Source organism: Callithrix jacchus, chromosome X (genome assembly GCF_049354715.1).
Source record: "Callithrix jacchus isolate 240 chromosome X, calJac240_pri, whole genome shotgun sequence".
Lineage (NCBI taxonomy): Eukaryota > Metazoa > Chordata > Mammalia > Primates > Cebidae > Callithrix > Callithrix jacchus.
Window position 1 is genome coordinate 79426151 of NC_133524.1, and position 12192 is coordinate 79438342.

Below are 12192 nucleotides of genomic sequence, written 5' to 3' on the forward strand. Positions count from 1 at the left end.
TACCTATTCGTTGTTTAAATTGCCCGGTCTATAATACTTTGTTACAGCAACCTGAGCTGACCAAACTGGAAATTTTGTGTTGGGATGGATTTTTTAACTGAGGAGATCAACACAGCCAGAGCTCTAGACCAGCAATCTTGGTTCTCCTAATAGTGAGCAAAGAATTGCAAACTAACACCAACAGGCAAGCTCAAAGCAAGGTTTACTGAAGCACATTAATACACTCTCTGAGGGAGAGCTCTTTGTGGAGCTCAAGGTGTTTTTATGGGGTTTATGAGGAGGAGTTGAGGTTTGGGCTGTGTCTGATTAACAGGATGATGTAATTTGATTTACAGTTTATGGTTATATAACTAAAATTAAGCTGCATGTTTCTACTCATAATTCATACAAAAAGTCCAATTTGGGGAGGAAAAACCACATGCAAGTTCTATTATAATGATAGTATAATGAGCTTGAGGTAAACTCGAGGGCATGGTTTGGTGTTATTGGGCATGAGCCACTTTAGTGCATTTCCGCCTGTGCCCTATTTCCTTATTCTCAATGATGTGCTGGGCACAGACTTTACCACAAATTCCATCTGTTAGAATAGAGTTAGGTGGTCTTGGGGATAAAGAGGGTGGGTCAGGGGCTGTCTTAGTGGCAGCCTTTTTGCTCTCCTCTTTTACCCCCTCCCAGCTGCTAATATCTACCTAACTACCTAACAGTAGTACTGTATTTGGAAAATAAAACAATGTTGAGTTTTTTTTCTTTTTCTTTTTATTTTCAACAATGTTGATTTTTAGAAATTAATTGACGTTTCTTTTATGGTCCCACAGAAAGTGCATGGCATGACTTTATGTGTAGGTTTAAAAATGAATGAATTGTTATGATCATTTTAAAAGATAATTCTACTTGTTTCCCATAGTCAACCACAACAAATGTAAGAAAAAACCTTGCATATTCCATATCTATTCCTTATACACGTTCATGACTCCCTAGTAATTAAAATAGTCTCTGTTTGGAAAACTCTGCCTCTACCTTGAAAGCTCTCTCTCTCTCTCTTCCCCCGCCCCCCACAAAGAGGCTCTCCTATTTTTACAAACTGCCCTGGCCTTCTCGCCGCCACAGCCACCTCCCGCCGCTTTTGCCTTATCAGCACTCCCCCCGCCGCTTATGCCTCATCAGCACTCCCCAGTTTCCCGCCGCCCGCCCGGTTTCTGCCTCATCAGCTCTCCCCGGCTTCCCGCCGCCTGGCTTCCCGCCTAGCGGTTCAAACTGGCCAACAGTTGCCCACCACCTAGCCCCCAACTCTTCCTCTCCTTCAGCCCTTCTACCCTTATAAGACAACCCTGCCCCTCTGGGCGGGGCGGCCATTTTTCCTTTTCGTCCTGGCTGGCACGCCCGGAGGCTCTTTCCTCTCAATAAAGCCTGAACTTAAGAACTTTCTTCTTGCCTGCGGTCCGGTTTTTTCCGAACGAGCTCAGTCTTCCCGCAGAGGGTAGGTCGCACAAGTGGTGCCAGAAACCCGGGACGGGAGGGGCCATTGGCCCTGCCACGGCCCCCCTCCCCGACCTACCCAACACTGGCCCTGCCACCACGCTCCGATTAAGGTAAGCCAAGTTTTTCTTGTTTTGCCTTCCCCCGCTTCCCGTCTCCTCTTCCTACGGCACGGTGCAGTTGCTCCCCTCCGGCGTTCCGCACGGACTCCTTGCCTAGTCTCGGCCGAGCCAAGGTAGTCTTCCATTCCGGCTCCAGGAGCCTTCCGAGGGACAGCCGCCAGACGGGGGACGCCCCTCTGACCGCTTCCCTTTCTGTACTTAATTGTACTCCGGGGAATTTGCAGCGAATGGGGACGCCTTTTCGTTGCATCTGCCCTTCCGCGCCGGAGAGTCTGTAGCTGCACCTGCCATGGGAAATTCAGAGTCCAAAATACCTCTGAGCACCCCCCTTGGGTGCTTGCTGTGAAATTTTACCAAATTGGGATATTCCCAAACCCTCAGAACGAAAAAGCTTGTTTTCCTGTCCCAGGTGGCTTGGCCCCAATACAAACTCAGTAACCAGTCACATTGGCCCCCGACTGGCACTTTTGATTTCAACACCCTCCGAGATCTTGACGATTTTTGTCGCCGCGCAGGCAAGGACAATGAAATTCCTTACGTCCAGGCTTTTTGGGACCTCCGCACCCACCCTGACCTATGTTCTTCCTGCTCCACCTATCAAATCCTCTTGGCCCAAACCCCCCATAAATCTTCCTCCACTACCTTTCCCCCTCCCTACTCCTCACCAGAGGATCTGCCTGAACATCTGTCCGCTCCTGCCAATCTCAGCAACCAGTCGCCATCAACGGCACGCTCTTCCTCTACTCCCTCTGCACCTCCTGCCTCAGAGGCCATGCCTCGCTCTTCCTCTCTCCCTCCGAGCCCCCCCCTCAGAGGCTGCACTTCCTCTTGCCTCTCCGGTGGCAGCCCACACCCGCTCTCACAAGCCAGCTATCCTAGCCCCACTCCGAGAAGTAGCAGGCGTGGAAGGTTTAGTCAGGGTCCATGTTCCTTTCTCACTTCAAGACCTGTCCCAAATTGAGAGACGTTTAGGATCCTTCTCAGCCGACCCGTCCACCTATATTAAGGAATTCCAATACCTCACTCAAGCCTACAGCCTCACTTGGCATGATATTCGCGTTGTCTGTTCCTCCACCCTCACAGTGGAGGAGCACGAGCGCATCCTCGCTGCAGCCAGAAACCAAGCAGATAAAGACCATGCTATAGATAACCAGATCCCCCTAGGCCCTGAAGTAATCCCAGGTGAAGACCCCCAATGGGACTATCAGGCTAATCGAGGGTCTGATATACCCAAGAGGGACCGCATGATTAGATACCTCCTCAGGGGAATGGATGCTGTATCTAACAAAGTTGTAAACTATGATAAACTGAGAGAAATCACCCAACTACCTGATGAGAACCCCGCCCTCTTTCTCGCCCGCTTGCAAGAAGCCCTAGTCCGGTATACTCGACTAGATCCAGCCTCCCAAAACGGGGCCACTGTATTAGCCTCCCATTTTATCTCCCAATCAGCACCCGACATAAGAAAGAAACTAAAGAAAGCAGAAGAGGGGCCAGAGACTCCCATCCAAGACCTGGTAAAAATGGCCTTTAAAGTATTCAATGCCAGGGAGGATGCGGCTGAGGCCGCCCCCCAAACTCGCATGAAGCAAAAGGCTGCCTTCCAGACCCAAGCCCTACTGGCGGCTCTAAGGCCGGCAGGGAACCAGAGGCCCAAGGCCAAAACCCATGCCCCTCCGGGAGCATGTTTCAAATGTGGAAAGGAAGGACACTGGTCCCGAGCCTGTCCACAACCACGGCCACCAACTAAGCCTTGCCCTATCTGTCAGCTCCCGGGACACTGGAAGTCAGACTGCCCCAGCTTCCCCAGGGTGCCGGTTCCTCAAAACAGACACACTGGCGTTACGCAGCCGGTGGTCACCCTCAGTAGGGAGGAGCCTGCTTGCCAGGAGCCGACCTCCGAGGGAACTCCATTCCCCAGTCTACTAGGGCTGCTAGACGACTAGCGGGGCCCTGGCTTACCGACTCCAGTTACCCTCGCTGAGCCAAGGGTCAAAATTCAGGTAGCGGGTAAAAGCGTCTCGTTCTTGCTCGACACGGGGGCTACCTACTCCGCACTTCCTTCTTATTCTGGCCGTCTCACCCCTTCCCAGGTCTCGGTCATGGGAATCGACGGGACCCCGAGTATCCCCTACCAAACCCCACCACTCATGTGCTCATATAACTCCACTCCCTTCACCCACTCCTTTTTAGTAATCCCCACCTGCCCAGTTCCCCTTCTGGGGCGAGACATCCTTTCAAAGCTGAAGGCCGTCATAACCTTCCCCTCCGCTAACCCACACAGTCTCTTTCTCCTAGCCCTCACCTCAGACACTGAACCCCAAAAAGCCCTGTCAGAACTACTCCCCGGAGTCCACCTTCAGGTCTGGGACATTAACAACCCATCTGTAGCTACACACCACCAGCCAGTTCAAGTCCGCCTTAAAGACTCCTTGCCTCATTTTCTCTGCCGCCCCCAATTTCCTATCTCTAAAGCCCACCGTATGGGTATCCGACCCATCATAGAGAAACTAAAAGGTCAAGGCCTCCTAATTCCCATTAACTCCCCATGTAACACCCCCATCCTCCCAGTACGAAAACCATCAGGACAATATAGGCTAGTCCAGGACTTGCGCTTAGTCAATGAAGCTGTAATTCCCATACATCCAGTTGTCCCCAACCCGTACACCATTCTCTCTAACATTCCCCCAGAGGCCACCTGTTTCTCAGTCTTAGACCTAAAGGATGCCTTCTTTACTATACCTCTACACCCCAACTCCTACTTTATCTTTGCCTTCACTTGGGATGATCCCCTCATGAACATGTCCCAAAAACTGGCCTGGACAGTCCTTCCACAGGGCTTCTGAGATAGCCCGCACCTATTCGGCCAGGCACTCGCCACTGACCTACTCCACTGCAACCTCAAGCCCTCTCACCTCCTCCAGTATGTAGATGACCTTCTTATCTGCTCCCCCACCTGCCAGGAGTGCATCCAGGACACCACCGCCCTGCTCAATTTCCTAGGAGATACGGGATACCGGGTGTCACCAACCAAAGCACAAATAGCCTCACCCACTGTCACCTACCTAGGCATACAGCTCACACCTGGGCGACGGTCCATTACAATCGACCGACTACAAGCCTTAAAGGCGCTCCAGGCCCCTGAGTCAGCAAAAGAAATCCTCTCCTTCCTAGGACTGGTAGGTTTTTTCCGCCATTGGGTACCTAATTATGCTTTGCTAGCAAAACCTCTATACCATGCTGCTGCAGAAGCCCCCGAGGGACCACTCTCCTCACCAGGTTCTGTCAACCGGGCATTCAAGTCACTGCTTAGTGCCCTATGTACTTCCACCAGCCTAGCCCTGCCTAATCCCAACTTACCCTTCCAACTATATACAGACGAGAAACAACATACAGCTGTAGGAGTGCTAGTCCAACCAGTAGGAAAGACCCTTCTGCCTATAGCCTACCTGTCTAGACAACTTGACCCAACTGAGCGAGGATGGCAGCCATGTCTTAGAGCCCTAGCTGCAGCCGTCACCCTAACCACAGAAGCTCTTAAGATCAATCTACAACTCCCACTCCAAGTCTTTTCTCCACACAGGTTGACTGAACTGCTCAGTCAACACTCTGTGCCCCACCTCGGGCCCTCCCATATTCAACTGCTTCACCTACTGTTTATTGAGAACCCCAACATCACTCTTTCTCACTGCTCCTCATTAAACCCAGCTACCCTCCTCCCTTGCCCTCCGTACTCCAGCCCCCTACATTCCTGTACTGAAATCCTCAAATTAGCCCAGTCTCCTCGTCCCGACTTGCTACCTCAACCCCTACCATCTGCCTCCATTACCCTATTCGTTGATGGCAGCTCTATACCTCATTCTACTGGCCCACGGAGAGCGGCCTATGCTGTAGTAACTCACTCTGAAATCATAGAGACCCGCCCCCTTCCTCTTGGGACCACTTCACAACAGGCTGAATTAGTCACCCTTACTCGGGCCCTATCCTGGTCCCAGAACAAAGAAGTAAATATATATACTGACTCCAAGTATGCCTTCCTCATAGCTCACTCACACTGCATGATCTGGAAGGAACGAGGCTTCCTCACCACTAAGGGCACGCCCGTTCTCAATGGAAAACTCATTGCTGCCCTTATTCAAGCCGTTCAACTCCCTAGCAAGGTAGCCATCATCCACTGTAAAGGGCATCAGTCCCTGAACTCACCCATAGCCGCAGGGAATGCCTTTGCAGACAGGGTAGCTAAAGACACGGCAAGAAACCATCCACCACCCACCTCCACTCTCTGTTTCTTGTCCAAATCATATAGCCCTCAATACTCTACCTCAGAACTCCAGGCCCTCCAGTCTACCCCTGGGGTACGGTTCAGGGATGATTGGGCCTTCAAGCATAACCTCCTCATCCTCCCTGAAAAGCAAAAGTACCAGATAATCCAAGACATCCACAATTCACTCCACATTGGGCCTAAAGCCTTATACCGGTTCCTCAACCCACTTTTTCACCCTCACCATCTCCTCAGTACCATACAGGAAGTCCAGTCCTCATGTACTGTCTGCGCAAAAACTAATTCCCAGGGTTCCTGTCATCCTCGGCGCCAGCTTCATCAGCTACGCGGGTTCCTACCTGGCCAAGACTGGCAAATTGATTTTACCCATATGCCAAAGCACAAACAGTACCGGTATCTGCTAACCATTGTTGACACTTTTTCAGGCTGGATTGAAGCTTACCCCACAGCCTCTGAGTCTGCCGGGACAGTAGCCACTCATCTCATTCAAGACATCATCCCACGCTTTGGACTCCCAGCTACCATACAGTCAGACAAGGCCCAGCCTTTATCTCCAAAGTCATTAATGCCGTTTCTACCTCTCTAGGAATTCAGTGGAAGCTACACGCCGCCTACCATCCTCAGTCCTCTGGTAAGGTGGAACGGGCCAATGGCCTAATAAAGGAGCATCTGACCAAGCTCATGCTTGAGCTCCGCCAATCCTGGGTAACCTTGCTTCCTATAGCCCTCACCAGGCTGAGAGCAAGCCCCCGGGGCCCATCACAGCTTAGCCCGTTTGAGCTGCTGTACAGTCGCCCCTTCCTACTTTCAACTCCCCCACCACCAGAGACCACTCCTCTAGACAGCTACCTCCCCTACTTTACTCTCCTTCGCAGCCTTCTCCGAGAACACGCCAACGCTTCTCTTCCCCAACCCACCCAGCCATCTGAAAATACACAGAAAGTCTCCCCCGGGGACTCAGTCCTTATCAGGACCCTCTCCCCAAAGCCCCTCACCCCCAAGTGGGAAGGACCATACACAGTCCTCCTTACCACTCCATCAGCTATAAGAGTTGCTGAAATCCCATCTTGGGTCCACCTGTCTCGGGTAAAAAAGGCCCCTCATGGACCCTCCCTATGCTGGAAGGCTGTTCCTACTGGCCCTTTATCTGTCAAACTTACCAGGGCCTAGTGCCACGCCCCCTATAGATGGAGATTCTTCCTAACTGAAAACTATACCAAAACCACCTTCATTTGTAATACCCCCCCATACAGCCACAACCATCTTCTTGCTACTTCCGACTGCCCCGCAGCCGGATGCCAAAGGGCCATATATCTGAACTTCACCAAATTCCACAACATCCATACTAATATACCTCTCATGTGCTTCAACCATGACCAACCATCAGGAGCATGCAATAATACTCCTTGGCGCTCCTGCATGGGATGTACTTGGATGAACTGTCGACTACATATAGCCGTCAAGTCCACAGTACCTGCCCGATCTCAGCTCAAAATCAACCCAGACATAGATGGAGAAGGAAACACCATTATAGCTTCTACACGGTATTCCATTCTCATACCTGACCCCTGGGACATAGATGGAGAAGGAAACACCATTATCGGTTCTACACGGTATTCCATTCTCATACCTGACCCCTGGGACAACCGGTGGAAAAGCCCCCAGAAAGCTGCCGTGTATGACCACATAGATATCAAATATCCCTCTTCCCACCTGTACATCTGGCGGACATACGTACGTACAGTCCACCAAGTCCACTCTGATATTAGCCTACAAGAAAAATCTCTGAATGACCAATTACAACCACATTCGTCTCCGTTTTCCTGGTTAACTTTTCTCCAAGAAGGAATCAAGTTAGCTAACCTCTCAGGACTAACTGACCTAACCTCATGCCTCATGTGTGCCTTCTTAGGACAGACTCCCTTCGTTGCAGTCCCTTACCCCATCCCTCTCAACCTTTCAGCCTCAACTTCTTCCTTCTCCCCCATCAGGGAAGTCGATCTCTACACTCCACCTGATTTTGAACAGCTACCTGTGTGCTATTCCCTAGGCCAAAACTTCCCTAGCTGTAACAGAACTATACGGGTAACCACTAATATAACAGCCCCACGAGGAACGTTTTTCTGGTGTAACAGGACCTTAACAAAAACTCTCTACATTGGTCTTTCCTCATCTCTTTTATGCCTCCCAGTAACCCTAGTCCCTCGACTCACTATATATTCTTCAGCCGAATTCCAGATGCTGCAAACTCCCCATCACCGCACCCGACGAGCTGCCTTCCTACCCATTGCCGTTGGAGTCTCCCTTGCTGGTTCAGCACTTGCAGCAGGATTGGGAGGAGGGGCACTAGTCCACTCTCACCTGGCCATAGCCCGACTGACCTCACAACTCCAAGCAGCTATTGATGACTCTACTGAGTCTTTAGCATCACTCCAATGACAGATCACCTCAGTTGCCCAAGTTGCCTTGCAGAACCGAAGAGCCCTAGACCTGCTCGCTGCTGAACGAGGAGGGACCTGTATCTTCCTACAAGAGGAGTGCTGTTACTACATCAATGAATCCGGCCTAGTAGAAACCCGAATCGAGAGCCTCCAGAAACTCAAAACTAACCTGCAGAGTCATAAGTTCTCAGCTGAAGCCACAGCGTGGTGGTCTTCCTCTATGTATACCCTCTTGTCCCCATTGCTTGGGCCCCTAGTAGCCATTTGCCTAATCTTACTTATTGCTCCTTGCTTTCTACAGTTCATACAGCGGCGCTTTCAGGAACTGACTCGAGTCACCATCCACCAGATGCTGCTCCAACCCTGCCCTGAACGAGTGCAAGAAACAGATCTCTCCCTGAACATCCAGGCTCCTTAGGAAAAGAGACCTCTTCAGAACCCCCGTCGACCCTTGTCAGCAGGAAGTAGCCAGAGAGACAACCGACGCCCCTGACCCCTCTTTTTCTTTTCTTTAAGGAGTCGGGAATGTTTGGAAAACTCTGCCTCTACCTTGAAAGCTCTCTCTCTCTCTCTTCCCCCGCCCCCCACAAAGAGGCTCTCCTATTTTTACAAACTGCCCTGGCCTTCTCGCCACCGCAGCCACCTCCCGCCGCTTTTGCCTTATCAGCACTCCCCCCGCCGCTTATGCCTCATCAGCACTCCCCAGTTTCCCGCCGCCCGCCCGGTTTCTGCCTCATCAGCTCTCCCCGGCTTCCCGCCGCCTGGCTTCCCGCCTAGCGGTTCAAACTGGCCAACAGTTGCCCACCACCTAGCCCCCAACTCTTCCTCTCCTTCAGCCCTTCTACCCTTATAAGACAACCCTGCCCCTCTGGGCGGGGCGGCCATTTTTCCTTTTCGTCCCGGCTGGCACGCCCGGAGGCTCTTTCCTCTCAATAAAGCCTGAACTTAAGAACTTTCTTCTTGCCTGCGGTCCGGTTTTTTCCGAACGAGCTCAGTCTTCCCGCAGAGGGTAGGTCGCACAGTCTCTAATTTCAAACATGCATATATCAATTCATAATGAAATCAGCTGAATTTTTTTTTGTTCATATATTGGGGAGTGTGTGTATGTGTCCAAAACCTGTGCACAGTCTAATCCAGTATATTCCTTGAATAGTATTTTATAAATATTCATCCCTAGAAAATGGCACTTTGTGTTGATATTTTAGAATGTATATTCGTAATGCACAGCGAAAGCATTTTAGTTTGTTTCTTTAAGTGATAATTCAAGTTGATATTTTTCTGCAGTAAATAAGAAAATACCCATCAAATGCCATATCAGCTACCAATTTTGGCTTAGAAAACTGACCTTAAACCTGTAAAGCAATTGATTACTGTAGAAGTTTTTAATGACATCTTGATCTAAAAGGAAAAAGATGAGGCAAAATTAATATAAGTAGGGTATATATATGGGCAAAGTTTGAGCATTGCAACCCACGAACATAGGTTCTGGGTGTGCATTCTGATTAGCAGCAGTTATGAGTGGATATTTAAAGGCAAAATAAGGGGACAGAAGGTGGATTAATACAAAGCTTTTTGTTAGTAATTCCTACTGCTTTACAGAAGTAACATTGCTTAGTGATCAGCTGTATATTGTTAAACTGTAGGGTGTGAATTATAGTATCTGGTATGTCATTGCTAGGTTAAATTTAGCTATTTGTGGAAATAGCAAGCAGCTCTAGAGATGAATACACAGCTATGTGGAAGGAAAATATATCTTGGGGCCCTAAAATCACTGAACTAAAGGGAAAAGTCAAGCTGGGAACTGCTTAGGGCAACCCTGTCTTCCATTCTATTCAAAGGTACCCCTCTGCTCTCTGAGGTAAATATCTGATTCCCTCCTTTGGAGAAGCCTCTCCAAATACTCAGAAACTCAAATAACGCAACCATTTGTCTCTTATCTACCTATGACCTGGAAGCCCCTTCCCCACTTCAAGTTGTCACACCTTTGCTTTGAGTTGTTCTGCTTTTTCCAGATCTAACCAATGTTCATCTTACATATGTTAATTGATGTCTCATGTCTTCCTAAATGTATAAAACCAAACTGTACTCTGACCACCTTGGGCATATGTTATCAGGATCTCCCGAGGCTGAGTAATGAATGGACATCCTCAACCTTGGCAAAATAAACTTTCTAAATTAACTGAGACCTGTCTCAGATATTTGAGGTTCACATTTTGGTAACCATGGAGGGATTCTGAGTGGAGATGCCTGAACTTTGAAAAATCTCCTATCAGTGCTTGGTAACAGCATAAGCTAACTTTATAGCTAAAAAGCAACAAGACAATTTACTGAGGTCTGGGAACACTCCCTCCAAAGGATACTGATCTCCAAAATATTGGTGGAGATTTAAAATTTCTTTTGATGTATAACTCCCATAAATTTTGGGTTTTTATTGCTTACAACAAGGAAGGCAAGATTTCCTGCTCTCGTGATGACAGAAGGCAGGTATCTTCTTAAGGTAGTTTGAGTGCTCTCCCAGCAGGAAAGATGAGCTTAAGTTTTTTTCTTTTTTCTTTTTTTTTTTTTTGTTTTCTTTTTTCTTTTTATCCTGCTGCTAGTATGGCAGAAAGCACTATTCACCCTGAGGCCAATCCCTAGGCATGTAGCTGAATTTGGGTTTCATTTTGGCTAAAGTTTAACAACCATCTACTCTTAGTCTCTTCTTACCATTTGAGCACTCAGTGATCATATTGTTGGGGTTTATTTATTGTGTTTCTTCTTACCATTAGAACACCCAGTGATTATATTGTTGATGTTTATTTATTGTTTGTTCTGGTCTTTCTCACATCAGATTTGACCAACTGTACCTGACTTTGTCAAATCCAAGTGAGAATTCCAAATTATGGGTGGCAAAGACCCTCTAATTTGGCTAAATTTTTTGGAGCTGAAAAAGAGAAAAAAAATCAACAACAAAAAACAACAAAACATAAAGCCAAGTGCTTGGTTTCTGTGTTTGCTTGCTGTGTAAAAGAGAAAGAAAAGTTCTTTAGTTTACTTTTCTTCCACCCTATAGCTTCTTCCCCCTTTGCCATCTGCAGTACCAAAAAATCTAGAAAAGGCTTCTAATGATTAAAACCCCTTTAAAGAATTCAGAACAAATATGTCACTCACCGCTTTCTGGGTGTTCTGTTTTCATTGTAGAGTTTCAAAAGCCATGGGCAGATTTTTCTTGGGTTTAAGCTCTGCTTTCTTGTATTGCATGACCTGACCTCTTTGGCTTTTTAGGTACTAGAGATTACCTTGTACTGTGAGAGGATCTGACCTTGGTGTGTGTAATAGCAGACAAGAGCTACAAAGTAGGGGTAGCTGAGCACAGTTTACAGGATGTGATCTTGGCTGCCGTTTTTATTTTTCTCTCCTAAAAAGTTATTAAAGGAGTCAAATTCTATTTCAGAGATGCATTCTAAAGGGTCATCTTTATTGCTTTTTCTCCCAAAATTCATCTAGATTTGGATTGTCCGTGTGCAGTTGTGTGAGGAACTGAATTGTTGTTTTTATAGGTAAATGAGTGACTAAGTTTTCTCAGCTCCAAGAAGAAAGGGCATTTGCTCCTACCAGAAAAAAGGTGCCCTGGGTGATGGGCAACATCATGGGAATGTCTGGGGTTGACCACCATGATGTGCAGTGGCCTTGTAGAAAAGTCTCCAGCAAAAATTAATTTTAAAAAGTCTTATCCAGGAAAAATATATAAGGGATGATAAGGGCGTTTTGAACCCTCTCAGAGGTCATAGACCTCTGGAGACAGAAACAGAGACATATAAGAAGGTGGAAACAACTCAGTGATGACACATTGTGGAGTCCTGCCACAAGAAGCACATATTGATCCACACAA